At 48.9% G+C, this 13442-nt stretch overlaps 1 non-coding gene across 1 annotated transcript; it reads left to right on the forward strand.

The window, feature by feature from the left end:
* The first annotated feature begins 10593 nt into the window (after positions 1 to 10593).
* On the forward strand, positions 10594 to 10675 carry trnas-uga (transfer RNA serine (anticodon UGA)). The gene has a single exon. It is a non-coding gene; the product is annotated as a tRNA-Ser (tRNA).
* The last annotated feature ends 2767 nt before the right edge of the window (positions 10676 to 13442 follow it).

The following is a 13442-nucleotide window of genomic DNA, read 5'->3' on the forward strand; positions in this document are numbered from 1 at the left end:
CCAGACTTTCCTTTCATCTTGACAGAAATATACTTCGACTCGATTTTTTGTTATTTCATTTCTGAAGGCTTCCCATTTTCCATCCGTCCCTTCACCAGAGAACATCTGCCTCCAATCAACTTGCAAAGGTTCTCGCCTAATGCCGTCAAAATTGGTCTTTCGCCAATTTAGATATTCAACTATTCGATCTGGTCTATCCTTTTCCATCAGTATTTTATTATGAATCGAATTATGGTCGCTGTCCCCAAAGTGCTCCCCTTTCTGACACCTCAGTCGCCTGCCCTGCTTTACTTCCGAAGGGAAGGTCACCATGGTGTATGAAAGACTCGGGGTTAGGTGCAAAATCATTTTTATTGGCCTGGACTTCACGAGCATATTGTTACCCTTCGACAAACGTGTCATACTTGCCAAATATTCGGAATGGGACTTTTTGGCGCAGCCCTTTTTCCACCGATCATTTGGCCCAGCCGTTTTGGCTCTGAACTATTTTGCCACTCATTACATTGGCTCTGAGCTGTTTTGGCGCCAATTCAGAATTTACAAAAAATCTTGAAGAGACGATAAGAAATTCGTTTTCGTTGCATTGTAAGAAATAAATCTAATTCATTTTTATTCTTTACTTTTATCCTATTCAGTATTTAAAAAAGAATTTCTACATTTTGCTACATTGACCAAACACATTTTCGTTTGTCTTTCTTGCTTAAATTGCTTTCAGCTATTTCTGGGCTCTACAACAAAATAGAAAGAAAATAGTATTACAGCTTTCCAATATGAAGACAGAAGGGCTTACACCAGCTGACTCTCACTCCAGCTCGCTTGCACCATCCAGCTTTCTCAGTCTAACCACTCCATCTCTCTCTTTCCGCCAAACTATCACTGTCTCTACCGAACACATTCTCCCGTTGCCTCTCACACTCTCTTCCACGCCCCACACACCAACTCCAAACCTCTTATTTCTTCCTCTCTCTCTTGCCTCTCACTTGTCTCTGCAGATCACTATCTCCCTATCTCCCTCACCCTGTCTCTCTAAACCTCCCCCTCACTCTATCTCTCTCTCTCTGTCAAATCTCTCTCGCCGTTACACTCTCTCTCCATCCTCTCTGAAACTTTTCCCCTCCGGCTATCCTGCTCTCCCCATTCTCTTTCCTCCCCTGAATTTCTCACTCCCCTATCTCTCTCTCTCTGTGCCACCACACTGCCTCTCTCTATCTGCACACTCATTCTCTATCTCTCCCTGTACCCTACCATTTCTCTCTCTGTCTCTGCACCCCTCTCATTCGCCCTCTACATCTTGCCTCTCTGTCGCGCTCTCCCCACTGCCCGGTATATTTTACTTCCTTCCCGCTCTCTCTCCATTACCCCATCCCTTTCCACTCCTCCACATCTATCTCTCCCGTCCTCTATCTTTCTTCTCCCGCTTTCACCTTCTCTGTACCAGGCACCTCCCTCCCACTCAAACCCTCCCTCTGACTCTCCCTTCCATCTCATTCCCCCTTCCTCACTCTGACTCTCCCCAAAACTGTCACTCCCCTCCATTTGAATTTCTCTCCCCTCGCTCTCCCCCTCCCACTCTCTATATCTACTCCATCCCCTCTCTGTCTCTGTCTCTCCCCTTTCTCTCTCCAGTCTCCCTCTCGACTTCACCCTCTCTCTGTTTCCTCTCTCTCTAAGAGAGCAAAGCCTACGTCGTTCTCTCTCCCACTCGTAATCCCCCGTTCCCTCTATCACCGGCGTCCCACTTGATAAACGCTTCCCTCTCTCCCCCCTCCCCATCCCTCTGTCGCTCTCCCCGGTGTCTCTCTCTCTCTGGTGCTCCCTTTCTTCCCCTCCCTCTCTGTTTATCTCTACCCTCTCCCTTCCATCCCAACTTCTCACTCAACCTGTCCATCATTTTCCCCACTCCATATCTCCCTATCTTCCTCCTTCTCACTCAATTACTCTCTCACTGCCTTCCCTCTCTTTCTCTCCCTCTCGCTTCCCCACGCATTTCTTCCGCTCTCCACCACTCTTTCTCTGTCTCCTCTACATTTCTCTGCCCTTCCCTGTGTCTCACGCGTCTCCAACTCTTTATCTCGCTTTATTGATTGCCTCATTCTGTCTCTACCCTCTCTCTTGTCTTTCTCGCTCCTGTATGTCTTTTCCCCATTCTGCCATCCCTGTCACTCAACCAACCTTCTCTCTCTCTCTCCCCGTCTGCCCCCTTCCAGCTCTTTTTATCTATACCCGCCCTCTTTCTCTAACTATCTTACGACTCTCTCTTTCCCATCTCTCACTCTCTCACTTACCCCCTCTGCCAGTCCAATCTCTCTCTCTCTCCTCTCCCTCTCTCTCTCCTTCGCTCCCGCTTCTCACTCTCTGTTATCACTCCCTCTCACTCCTCTCTCACCCCCACACCTACCTATCTTTCTCTCCCTCATGACTGTCTCTCTGTCCTTCTGTCTCTGTGTCTCACTCTCCCCATTTCACCCACCCCCGGTCCACGAGTTCCTATCACCGCCCAAATACTCTCTCACACCCTAGTCTCTCTCCATCCTCCTCCTGCTCTCAGCCCCCATTCCCTTTCCTTCTCTCTCCCACCCCATTCTTTGTCTCTACTGTTCCCTCTCTTCATCCACTATCCCACTCTCTCTTCCTCTTTCCTCACTCTCACTTTTGTCCTTCTAGCCACTCTCACCTTCCCTCTCTTCCACATCAAGTCTCTCTCCCCATTCCTCTCTCCACCCACTCTCAAGGTGTTGTCCCTCATCCCTCCCAGACCGTCTCTGCCCCCTCCTTCACTCTCCTTCCCCCGCTGCCGTCCCTGTCCCTCTTCCCTTGTTCGCTCTTCACCCGTTTTCTCTGTGTCCCCTACCTTCTCTACCCTCAGTTCCCTCCCTCTCCACTTCTCTTTTCTTTAAACCCCTCTCGTCCCCTTCTCTCCTGCCCATCTCTTCCGCCTGACTCTGTCGAATCCCTCTCTTACCTCACTTCCCCTCTCTCACCCTCCTCGTCACTTTCTCTCTCTCTTCCTCCAGTCTCGCTCTCTGACATTCGCCCTTTCCTCTCTCCCATCCTTTCGCTTGATCACACTATCATTCCCCCTCTCTCTCTATACTGTCTTTCTCTCTCTCCCTCTCCCCACCTCTCTGTCTTCCCGCATTGCACCCCTGTCGCTGGTTCTCTTCGTCTCTGCCTCTGAAAGCCTCACATACCACCACCCTCTATCACGCTTTCTCCCACCTCCCTCTCTCTAACACCATCCCTTTCTCTCTGGACACTTCTTCACTTTCTCTGTCTTTCTTCTTCCCTCCTACCCTCTCTTTCTCTCTCCCCATTTACCTCTCTGTCCCCCCTGACTCCCTCTCATTTCACCTCTCTCACTCTCTCGGCATCTTACCGTCATCCCCATTCAGTCTCCGCCCTTCTGGCTTTCTCCCACATTCTCTCTCCAGCCCTCTCTCCCACTCCTTTCTGTCTCTCACCACTTCGCTGTGCCCCTCTATCCCTAACCGTCCCCCATTTCTCTCTCTCGCTCCCCACTCCCTGACCGGCGAGGCCTCGCTCTCTTCCTCCCTCTCCTCTTCGTTCTCACACCCCTCATTCTTGCGCTCTCCCCCTTTGACGCTCTTTATCTCCCCTCACTCTCTGCCTCTCTGAGTCCTTTCTCTCTCACTCCCTCCCTGTCCATATGTTTCTTTCTCTTCTTCTCTTTCTGCCTCCCCCGGCCTGGTCTCTCTCCAAAGTGTCTCGATTTACAGCCTCTCCCTCCCTCCACTCGTTCAGTTCTACTGCCTCCATCATTCTCTCCCCTGCATTTCTCTCCTCCCACCCTCACGCCTCTCTCTCCCACACTGTCTCTCCACCTCCCTCACTCTCTGTGTTCCTCACTCTCTCTCATTCCACATAACAGTCTCACTTCTATCTCTCTCGCTATCTCTTCCCTCCTCCCTACCTCCCTCTCTCTGCCCACTCTCTCCCACTGTCTCTCCCATCCTCTCGCCCTCTCTCGCCCAGCCCACACGCTCTCACGCTCCCACATTCCTCTATCTCCCCCCCCCCGCTCCTACTCTGTCTCTGTCTCAACCAGCCTTTTCCTCTTCCTGTCTGCCTTTCACTCCTTGTATTGCCTTCGCACTCTCCCCCACTCTCTCTCCAATTTCCCTTACTCTCCCATCCCTTTCTCCTCCCCTTCTCTGTCTCTCCCCACTGCGCTCTCTCTCCCTCTCTACCCCACGTTCTCCCTCTAGATTTTCTCACAGCCTTTTTGTCTCCCTGCCTTTGTTGCCCGCTCTCTTTCTCTACCCTCTCTCCATCTCTCTCTCACTCCCATATCACTCTTTCTCTCTTTGGCTCACCTCTCTCGGTTTCCCTCTCTATCTTTCCCAGCCCTCCCTCTCCCTGTCTCTCTCCCCTCCCCATCTCTCTTCCTCTTATCCCCTCTCCCTCTCACCTTCTCCTGTCTCTCCTTCCATCCCTCTCTCTCTCACCCCGACACTCCCTCACACTGAGCCTCGCACGCTCTCTACCTTAAGCGCCTTCTTAACTCTCTTTCCTCATCCTGACCTCTCTCCTAACCCACCACACACCTTCTTTACACCCACAATCGCCTCCCCATCTCCACTCCCTCTCTCTCACAATCTCTCTCCCCGCACTCTCTACATCCCCTCGCTGCACTCCTTCCCCATCCCCTATACAGTCTCCCCTGCACTCTCTGCCACCATCTCTCGCTTCCTCTCTCTCTCCCCCCATCACTCTCACCACACGCTTCTGTCTCCCCTTTCCTCTCTCTCCCCATTTCTCTTTCCGCAACCAACCCATTCTCCCCCTCATACTTTTCTCTCGTTCCACTCACCCTCTCCACTTTCCCTGTCTCTCTCTCTCCCCCGCGCTCTCCACCACTTGATCTGTCTCACCTCATACTTTCTCCCACCAATCTCTCTGCATGCCCTTTCTTCCCCCACTCTCCCTCCAATGTTCACTCTCACTCCCTTCACATCCTTTTGCTGTTTTTCCTCCCCTCCCTCTCTGTCATTCGCTGTCCCGACTCCTATCCTTCCATTCTCCAAAGTACACTCTCCACAATCTATCTCAACTCCCAATCTATCGCCCCTGCCCATGCTCTCTCCCGCTTTCCTCTATCTCCCTGTCTTTCTCTCTCCCTCACTTCCTCCCTCTCCACAACAATTTCACTCTCTCCAACCGATCCACAATCACTCCCGCTCCATCTCTCCCCTTGTTTCACCATGTATCTCCCCCAAACTCCCTCTCTCTCATCGAACCTTCATCCCTCTTTCTGTACCCACCAATCTTCCCTCTTGCACCTCTCTCATTCTCTGCCTTGTACCCCTCCATTCCGTCTCTCTCCCTCCCTCTCGCTCCCTCCTCAGCTCTCTCTCTGTTCCTCACGGTTCCGTCTCTCACTCACTTTCTCATTCTATTTCATTCACTCTAGTCTCCCTCCCGTCCCTCTCTGTCTGTCACCACCGCCTGCTCTCCCTTTCTCTCCCTCTCCTCCTCCGTTTTTCACTCCGTCACTTCTCCCTCTGTGTCAGTCTCTCCTTCTAACCCTGACCCTCTCCTTTTCTCTCCTCCATTTCTTTCTCTCTCTATCCCTCACTCTTTCTCCTCTCTCTCCCTTTCCCAATATCCTCCTTTCCGTGTGTCTCCCCAACTCTTCACCCCTCTCCTTTTGTCTCACACCTCTCTTTCCACCTTCTCTCCCTCCCCATCTTTCTTTGTCTCTCACCTCCTCCTCCTCTCTACCCACCGTCTCTCTCTCTCTCCGCTGCTCTCTGTCTCTATCTTTCTCTCTCCTCCGCAGTGTCTCTATCCCCTCACCCTCTCTTTCTCACCAACCCTTTTTTCTCCCTCTTACGCTCGACCTTTCTCCTCTGCTGCCGCACGTTCATGTCCCTCCCTCTCTCCATCCTCTCTCCCCTTCTCTCCCTCATGCCTCCCCTCCTTCACTCCCTCCCGTCCCCTCTCTCATCGCGCACCATCCCTCTTTCTTCCTTCCTCCCTCTCTCTCCACCCCTCATCCTCGTCCTTTCACGCTCTCCCGCTCCCTTTCTCTGCTCCATTCTCTCTCTACACATGTCCCACTCGCTCCCTCCATTCTGTCTTTCCCCACCTCCCTGTCTATCTCTCTCTCCCTACCCTCTTCCCAATTTCTGTCTATCCGTCTCCACTCCATTTCTGCGCCTCTCTCTCGTCCTCCCCCTCCCCAGACCTCTCACATCCCTCAATCTCCCGCTCTCCCCCTTTGTCTCTCTTTACCTCCCCCTCATTCTCTGTCTCTTTGGCCCGACCACTGTCTCTCTTACAACCTCTCCCTCCGTCTGTTTCCTTCCCTTCTTCTCTTTCTCCCTCTCCTACCCCATTTTCCCTGTCTCGGTCCCCACCTCTTAATCTCACTCCCCATATGCCTATCTTTCTCCACCCCTAAGGCTCTCTCCGCACTGCCTCTCTCTCCCACTCTCTCCACTCGCTCATTCACTCCCACGTCCCTCATTCTCTCCCCAACACTTTTTCTCTCTCTGCGCCCTCACGCTCTTTCTCCCACTCTCCAAGACTGCTTCTCTCTTCCACTTTCCCTCCTTTTCTCTTCTGCACCATCCCTCTATCTCTGACGTCTCCCTCTTTCTCACCCCTTCTCTTTTGCCTCTCTCTCTCTCTGTCTCTCTCATTCTCCCCTGCCGTATCCCTCTCTGACTTCTCCCACTCACCTTTTCTCACCTCTTTCTATCGCATTTCCCCCTCTCTGTCCCCAGTCATTTCCCCTTCCTCTTCCACCTCACTCTCTCATTCTCTCTATCTCCCACTCCCACTTTAACTGTCTATCCCCTCCTTTGTCTGTCTCTTTCAGCTTCTATGTCTCATCCTCATCCTCTCTCCCTTTAGCCTCTCTTAAATCCCTCCCCAGTGACTCTCTCTTCCACTTCCTTGTCTCGCTCTCTCTCACTCTCTTCTTCCCCTCCCTCTCACTCGCCCACTTACCTTTCTCTAGGTAAAAACAATGACTGCAGATGCTGGAAAGCAAATACTGGATTAGTGGTGCTGGAAGAGCACAGCACTTCAGGCAGCATTCAACGAGCAGCGAAATCGACGTTTCTGATGAATCACGCATTCCTGATGAAGGGCTTTTGCCCGAAACGTCGATTTCGCTGCTCGTTGGATGCTGCCTGAACTGCTGTGCTCTTCCAGGACCACTAATCCAGTACTTCCCTCTCTCTCTCAACCTCCCTCTCTCCAGCCTCCCTATCCCTCTGTCTGCCCCTTCCCTTTATTTATCCTCTATCTCTTTCTCTGTATTTTCTCCTTCCTCACTCTCATTCTCTGTCCACTTCAATCTGTCTCTACCCCGTCATTCACTCTTTCTCCCATCCTCCCACACTCTCTTTCACTCCCCTTCCCTATTCTTTCTCTCTCCAACCCCTTTCTCTGTCATCTCTCTCTCTCAGCATCCCTACTTCTCTCTCTTCTTACCCTCAGTATCCCTCAGCTCATATCTCTATCTCGCCGACATTCTCTGACTCCGCCTCAGTCTCCCCCTCTCCACTCCTCTCTCTATCTCCTTCCATCTCTATCTCTCCTTCTCCCTGTCTCTCACTCCCCCTTTCCCTCTCTCTTCCAACGCCCTCTCGGTAAACATTTCCCTATCTGTCTCTCTCCCCTCCATCTCTCTTTTCCGCTCGTTGTCCCCACCTCTCTATTTCGTTCCTCACACCTCCATCTCTCTCTCCACCCCTCCCTCTCTATGCTCTCTCGCGGCATCACTATCTCTCGATATCTCTGTGATTTTTCTCTCTCTCTCTGTTCCATCTCCGTCTTTCTCTCACCATCCGCCCTCTCTTTGTTCCCCGTCTCTCAGCCTCCCTCTCTCCCACTTTCCCTCTCTTTCCCTCTGCACCTTCACTCTCTTTCTGACCATCCCTCTTTCTCACCGCTTCTCTCTCACATCTTCCTCTCTCTCTCCACTGCTGTTTCCCTCTTTCCTTCCTTCCACTCACTCTTTCTCGCCTCTCTCTCTCTCTCGCTCTTCACGTCTCTCTATCCCTAATCACTCTCTCTTTCTCTTCCACCTCACTCTCTTTGTCTATCCACCCTCTCTCTCTTTCTCACACCTCTCCTAGCCTTCCTATCTCTATTTCTCTCAATTTCCCTCTCTCTCCCTCTCTGCACGCCCCTCTCTCTGTTAGTTCCCTCTTTCTCACCCCTATTCGGTCGCCTGTCCCTGCCACTCTCCCTCCGCCGTCTCTCCCTCCCCAACCTCCCACTCATTCTCTCTCGTTCCGCCTGTCTCTCCCAAATCAGTCCACGCTCCGCATCTCTCTCTTCCCTTCCTCTTACTCTCTCTCGGCCCCATTTTGTCGCTCTTCCCTCTTCTCTGTCCCCAATCTCTCCGTCTCCCTCTTCCACCTCACACTCTGTCTCCCACTCGCTCTTTTCCTGTCTCTCCCCTTCCCTCACTCTGTCGTTTTCTATCTGTCTCTCTCACCATCTACCCGCCCTCCCCGCCTCTTTTAACCGCCCCTGTCTCCGACTCTCTCCCCCTTCTTTGTCTCTCTACGCCTCACTCCATCCCCGCACTCTCACTCCCCCACTCCCCCGTTTCTCTCTCAACACCTCTCTCTCGACAGCCTACTTATCCCTTTCTCTCTCCTTCCCCCTCTTCCCTTCTCTTTCGCTCCTCACTGCCTCCTCTCTCACACTCGCTCTCCATAGGTCCCTCTCCTTATCTCTCTGCCAACCTCTCTTTCGCTCTCTCTCGTCCTCCACTTCTCTCTTTCTACCTCCACATCTAACTCGCTCTGCCCATGCTTTTCTGGGTCTCCCCACTCATTCCTCTCTCCACCCCCTTCCTCTAACCATTCTCTCTCCATGTCTTTCTCCTCTCTCTCTCTCTCTCCCCACTTTCTTTCTTAAACATCACTCAGCCCCTCTCGTGCCCTCCTTCTGTCTGTAACCCCGCCCTCTCTCTTGTTCTTACCCCCTCTGTCTGCCAGCCCATGTCATCTCTCTTTTTCGACTTCATTCGCTCTCTATCCACTCCAATTGTCTCTCTTTTGATACCTGTCTTCTCGCTCTGTCATCACGCTTCCCAAAATTTTATTAACACTCAATATCTTTCCCCTTCCTGTCTGTCTCACTCCATACTCCCACTCTTTCTCCACCCGGTCTCAGCCTCGCTATCTCGCTGTCCACGTTTCTCTAATTTTCTCTCTGCACCTTCCATCTCTCTCTCGCCCACTTTCCCTCTGGCCACTCCCTCTCGCTCCCACTCCCCATCTCTTCCACATGTCCTCATCTCTCCTACGCTCCGTATTCTCTTTTTCCACTTCTGCCACTCTGTGTTGCCCCAACACAATATCTCTGTCTCCATTATTCCCTTTCCCTCTCCCTCCTAACTCTCTCTTCTCCCTCCCTTTATCTCGCCTCCTCCCGGTCTCCCATCACCCTCTCACTCTCTGACGCCTCTCTCTATTCTTTTCTGCTCGTCTCCCATTCTGTAAACTCCCCCTCCTCTCTGTACCCCACTACCTCTTTCTGTCTCTCTCGTTCCCCACAGCTCTCTCTTCCTCTCTCACAGTCTGCCTTCTCCCTCCACAGCCGTCCATCTCTCTCTCTCTACTCGTCCTAATTATCTGTGCCCCCTTTCACTCTCTTTCGATTCCCACTCTCACTATCCGAAACTCTCCCTCGCTCGATACACCTCCACCTCTCTCTCTCACGTCTGTTTCCATCTCGCCCCTCAGACTCTCTCTCTTCTCTGCTGCCTCAAGTTCCGAAAAACACAAGTTACGAAAAACGCTCGAAGCGAGACAGACTGCTGTTGGAGAAATGTTGGTTCCTGTGACATGAATGTGTTTGCAGAGGGTGCAGAACTGTTGCCATGTCATTACAGTGAATGCCCCAGGATTTATTTTGGAAAAATAAATCTGATTGAGGGCAACGATCGCTTCGGGAAGGGCAGGCTGAAGTTTGAATTCGTGAAAAGCCTGTTTCATGGATCGTGCAACGAGTCAGCTCACCCGTCTTTGTTGCATAATTGGTCATCCATTAACCGAACAGTTGGTGTTTTGGTACCACCCAGGGTCGGATCTCTCATGCCTCATACTTCATTGGTTTTCTTTCATGCGCAGCTCCGAGTTTTTAATGTGGTCAGGAAAATGTTCCCCAAAACAGGAATCTAATCCGGAACCAGAATGAAATTTCTGTATTGTTTTAATGACTAATGTAAAGGAATTTGGATTTTCAGAATCTGAAACAAAAATGGAAAATGCTGGGTACAGACTGGGGTTTGCCAGTACTACTGGGAGAAAGCGGAGTTCGAATAACTTCTGCAGAAGTTCTGAAACGTCGAATCGCCCTTTCCCAGCCCAGATCCTGCTCGACCTGTTGAGTATTTTCCTGCAATTTCCGCCTTCCTTTCAGCTGAATATCGATTCCACCTATCGGGGTGGAACACCCAGACCCACTTTGTCCCGACATTTCATCGATTTGAAAGCGGTGGTTTTTGAATTCAAATGAACCAAACAATGATTCAGAACTGCTAAGCTCCCCAGAAACAGAGACTTGGAAATGACTAATTCAACAGTCGGTGTAGGTCTGTATGTAGTTGTGGCCGAGTGGTTAAGGCGATGGATTTGAAATTCATTGGGGTATTCCCACGCAGGTTCGAATCCTGTCGACTACGGCGGAGGGCAGCGTTTGCTTTGGACTTTCTCTTTTGGGATTCAGATCACGGCGGAGAGAATCACTTCATTCTGGTCATGAATAGTGCAAATCTCCAGTGCACTCAAAGAACTAAACAGAGGTACACTTGCATTACCAAATTTGTTTAGACTCGTTACTTCTGCTGAATATAAAACACAGAAACGATTTACGCCGTACAGTAATCTGCAAAAATTCGATTGGCCAAGAACTGCACAAAGTAAAAATTAAGAACTTTATTTCTAAAGTAAACGAGTAATTAACTAACAAACCACGACTGACAATGTATTTCTATTACCCATTTTGACTTTCCCTTCAATAATACAATTCAGATAAAACTCCCAATTAAGGTTAACAAAACAGCTCTTCTTTTCTCAAAACCAGGCAGCTGTAGGTTCTTTTCTTCGGATGTCTTCTTTTTCCTTGTTAGGAATTTCTGTGAAACACATCACCGATCGAAAAGGTATTTTTCACAGATATCTTTTTTTCAAGAAGATTGTTACATGCAAGGACGTGGCAGTCCTCCTGTCAACTGTTCCAATGGCCCCCGTATCATACCCCAGAGTATCTGATTGTGTCATTGCTTTTTAAAATTTTAAATAGACACAATTCAAATTTGAATTGAAATTAAAATTTTATTCTCGATAAAATTTAAACTGAGTGGTCAAGTCGAAATGTTTATATCTCCAGGCAATGAACGAATTGATTTGTTCGACCCAGTATTACGTTGTTGTATTCTTGATAACACTTGTTGCAGTGTCTGGTAATTCTGCTGCTTTTAACAGTCTTAACCGTGCACCAATATGTTTAAAACACCTCACCTCTTCAGGAAAAAATGAATCAACATAATGAAGGCATTTTTTCATTTTAATTTTTAAATACTTCACCCTGACATACCGATAAATCTCGTATAATATCGCCTTAACTTTTTCCTATATACACACATAAAACATTAAATAAAGAGAAATCTCATCTAAACGCCATAAGTTGAATCTGCAATAACCTGTCTGGGAATACATTCTACAGACACGCAACATATACAATATATAAATTGAAAGTCTCTACCATAATAAGCCAACGAAATAGTATCATATTTTTATATCTAAAACGTTTTAGCGGATTGTGGTCAGTGTACATAACCGTTTCTGAAACATTATTCGGCATATACATTAAATTTGTAAAGCCAGTACCAAAGTCAATAGTTCTTTTTCGATTGTGGAGCATTTTCTCTGGTAGATGTTGATTTTCGTTGAAAAGTTACCAACTAGCAGTTCAATCCCATGCTTATTTTTCCTGTTGAAGTACATCTCCAACACAAACTTCACTACCATCGATGGCGACTTTAAACGTTTTTGAGAAGTTTAGTGAAGGTACAACTGTTTTGGTGGTGAATATCGACTTCAAATGGTCGAATGCCTCCTGGTATGGTACTGTCCACTGAAATGTTGTATTCTTATTCAGCAAATCGTTAACGGTGCCACTAAACGAATATAGTTTGGAACCGACGTCTGGCAGACTCCGCTCAGTCGGAAGATTTGAAGAAACTCTTTCTTCGAAGTTGATCATGGAAATTCCTCTGTAGGCTTCGTCTTTACGTTCCGGGGGTAATCAACCTTCCACGACCGATGTTACATCCCAAGAACGTCACCTCTGCTTTCGTGAATTCTCTTTTATTTATGTTTAGCATCAATTTTGCTTCTCGTGGTCGTTCAAAGAGCTCTGCCAACAGTCTTTTGTGATCATTCCTTGAATTGCTAAAGATCACGACATTGTCCAAATAGACTGCACAGTTTGTCAACCCAGCCACAACTCTGTACATGTGTCTTTGGAGAGTGGTGGGCTTATTCTTCAGTCGGGGAGAAAGTGAGGACTGCAGATGCTGGAGATCAGAGCTGAAAATGTGTTGCTGGAAAAGCAGAGCAGGTCAGGCAGCATCCAAGGAACAGGAGAATCGATGTTTCGAGCATGATTCCTGAAGAAGGGCTTATGCCCGAAACGTCGACTCTCCTGTTCCTTGGATGCTGCCTGACGTGTTGTTCTTCAGTCGAACGTGCATCACATTAAACGGGTATCGCCTGTATGGAGTTTCAAACGCAGAGATCTGTTCACCAACTTTGATAATAGTATCTGCCCGTGGCTACACATTATGCTCACATTATGGCCCATCTGATCAAGATCCTGCTGTTATCTATAGTATCCTTCTTTGCTGTCCACTCATCCTTCAAGTTTGGTGTCATCTGCAAACTTACTGACTATGCCTCTTATGCTCACATCCAAATCATTTATATAAATGAAGAAAAGTAGAGGACGCAGCACGATCCTTTTGGCACTCCACTGGTTACAGGCCTCCAGTCTGAAATGCAACCCTCCACCACCATCCTCTGCCGTCTACCGTTCAGCCTGTTCTGTATCCAAATGGCTAGTTCTCCCAGTATTCCTTCAGATCTAATCTTGCTAATCAATCTCCCAAGGGAAACCTTCCCGAACGCCTGACTGAAGTCCATATAGATGACATCTACCGCTGTGCCCTCATGCTGTAGTGAAAAATTATCCATTTACAATGAAATTTGAAAGAGAATGTTTTTCTCACATTTAATGTTGTGCTGAGCTTTAAAAACAATACTTTGATGAGTTTTACAGTCAGTTTGTCTCTATATCAGTTTGAGAAACAAACAACTCGACCTTGCGACAGTCAAACTCAGTGTAAGCAGAACTGTTATGATAGAATAGCAACTAGTGTTTTCCCAGTC

Source organism: Chiloscyllium punctatum, chromosome 35, assembly GCF_047496795.1.
Source record: "Chiloscyllium punctatum isolate Juve2018m chromosome 35, sChiPun1.3, whole genome shotgun sequence".
Taxonomy (NCBI): Eukaryota; Metazoa; Chordata; class Chondrichthyes; order Orectolobiformes; family Hemiscylliidae; genus Chiloscyllium; species Chiloscyllium punctatum.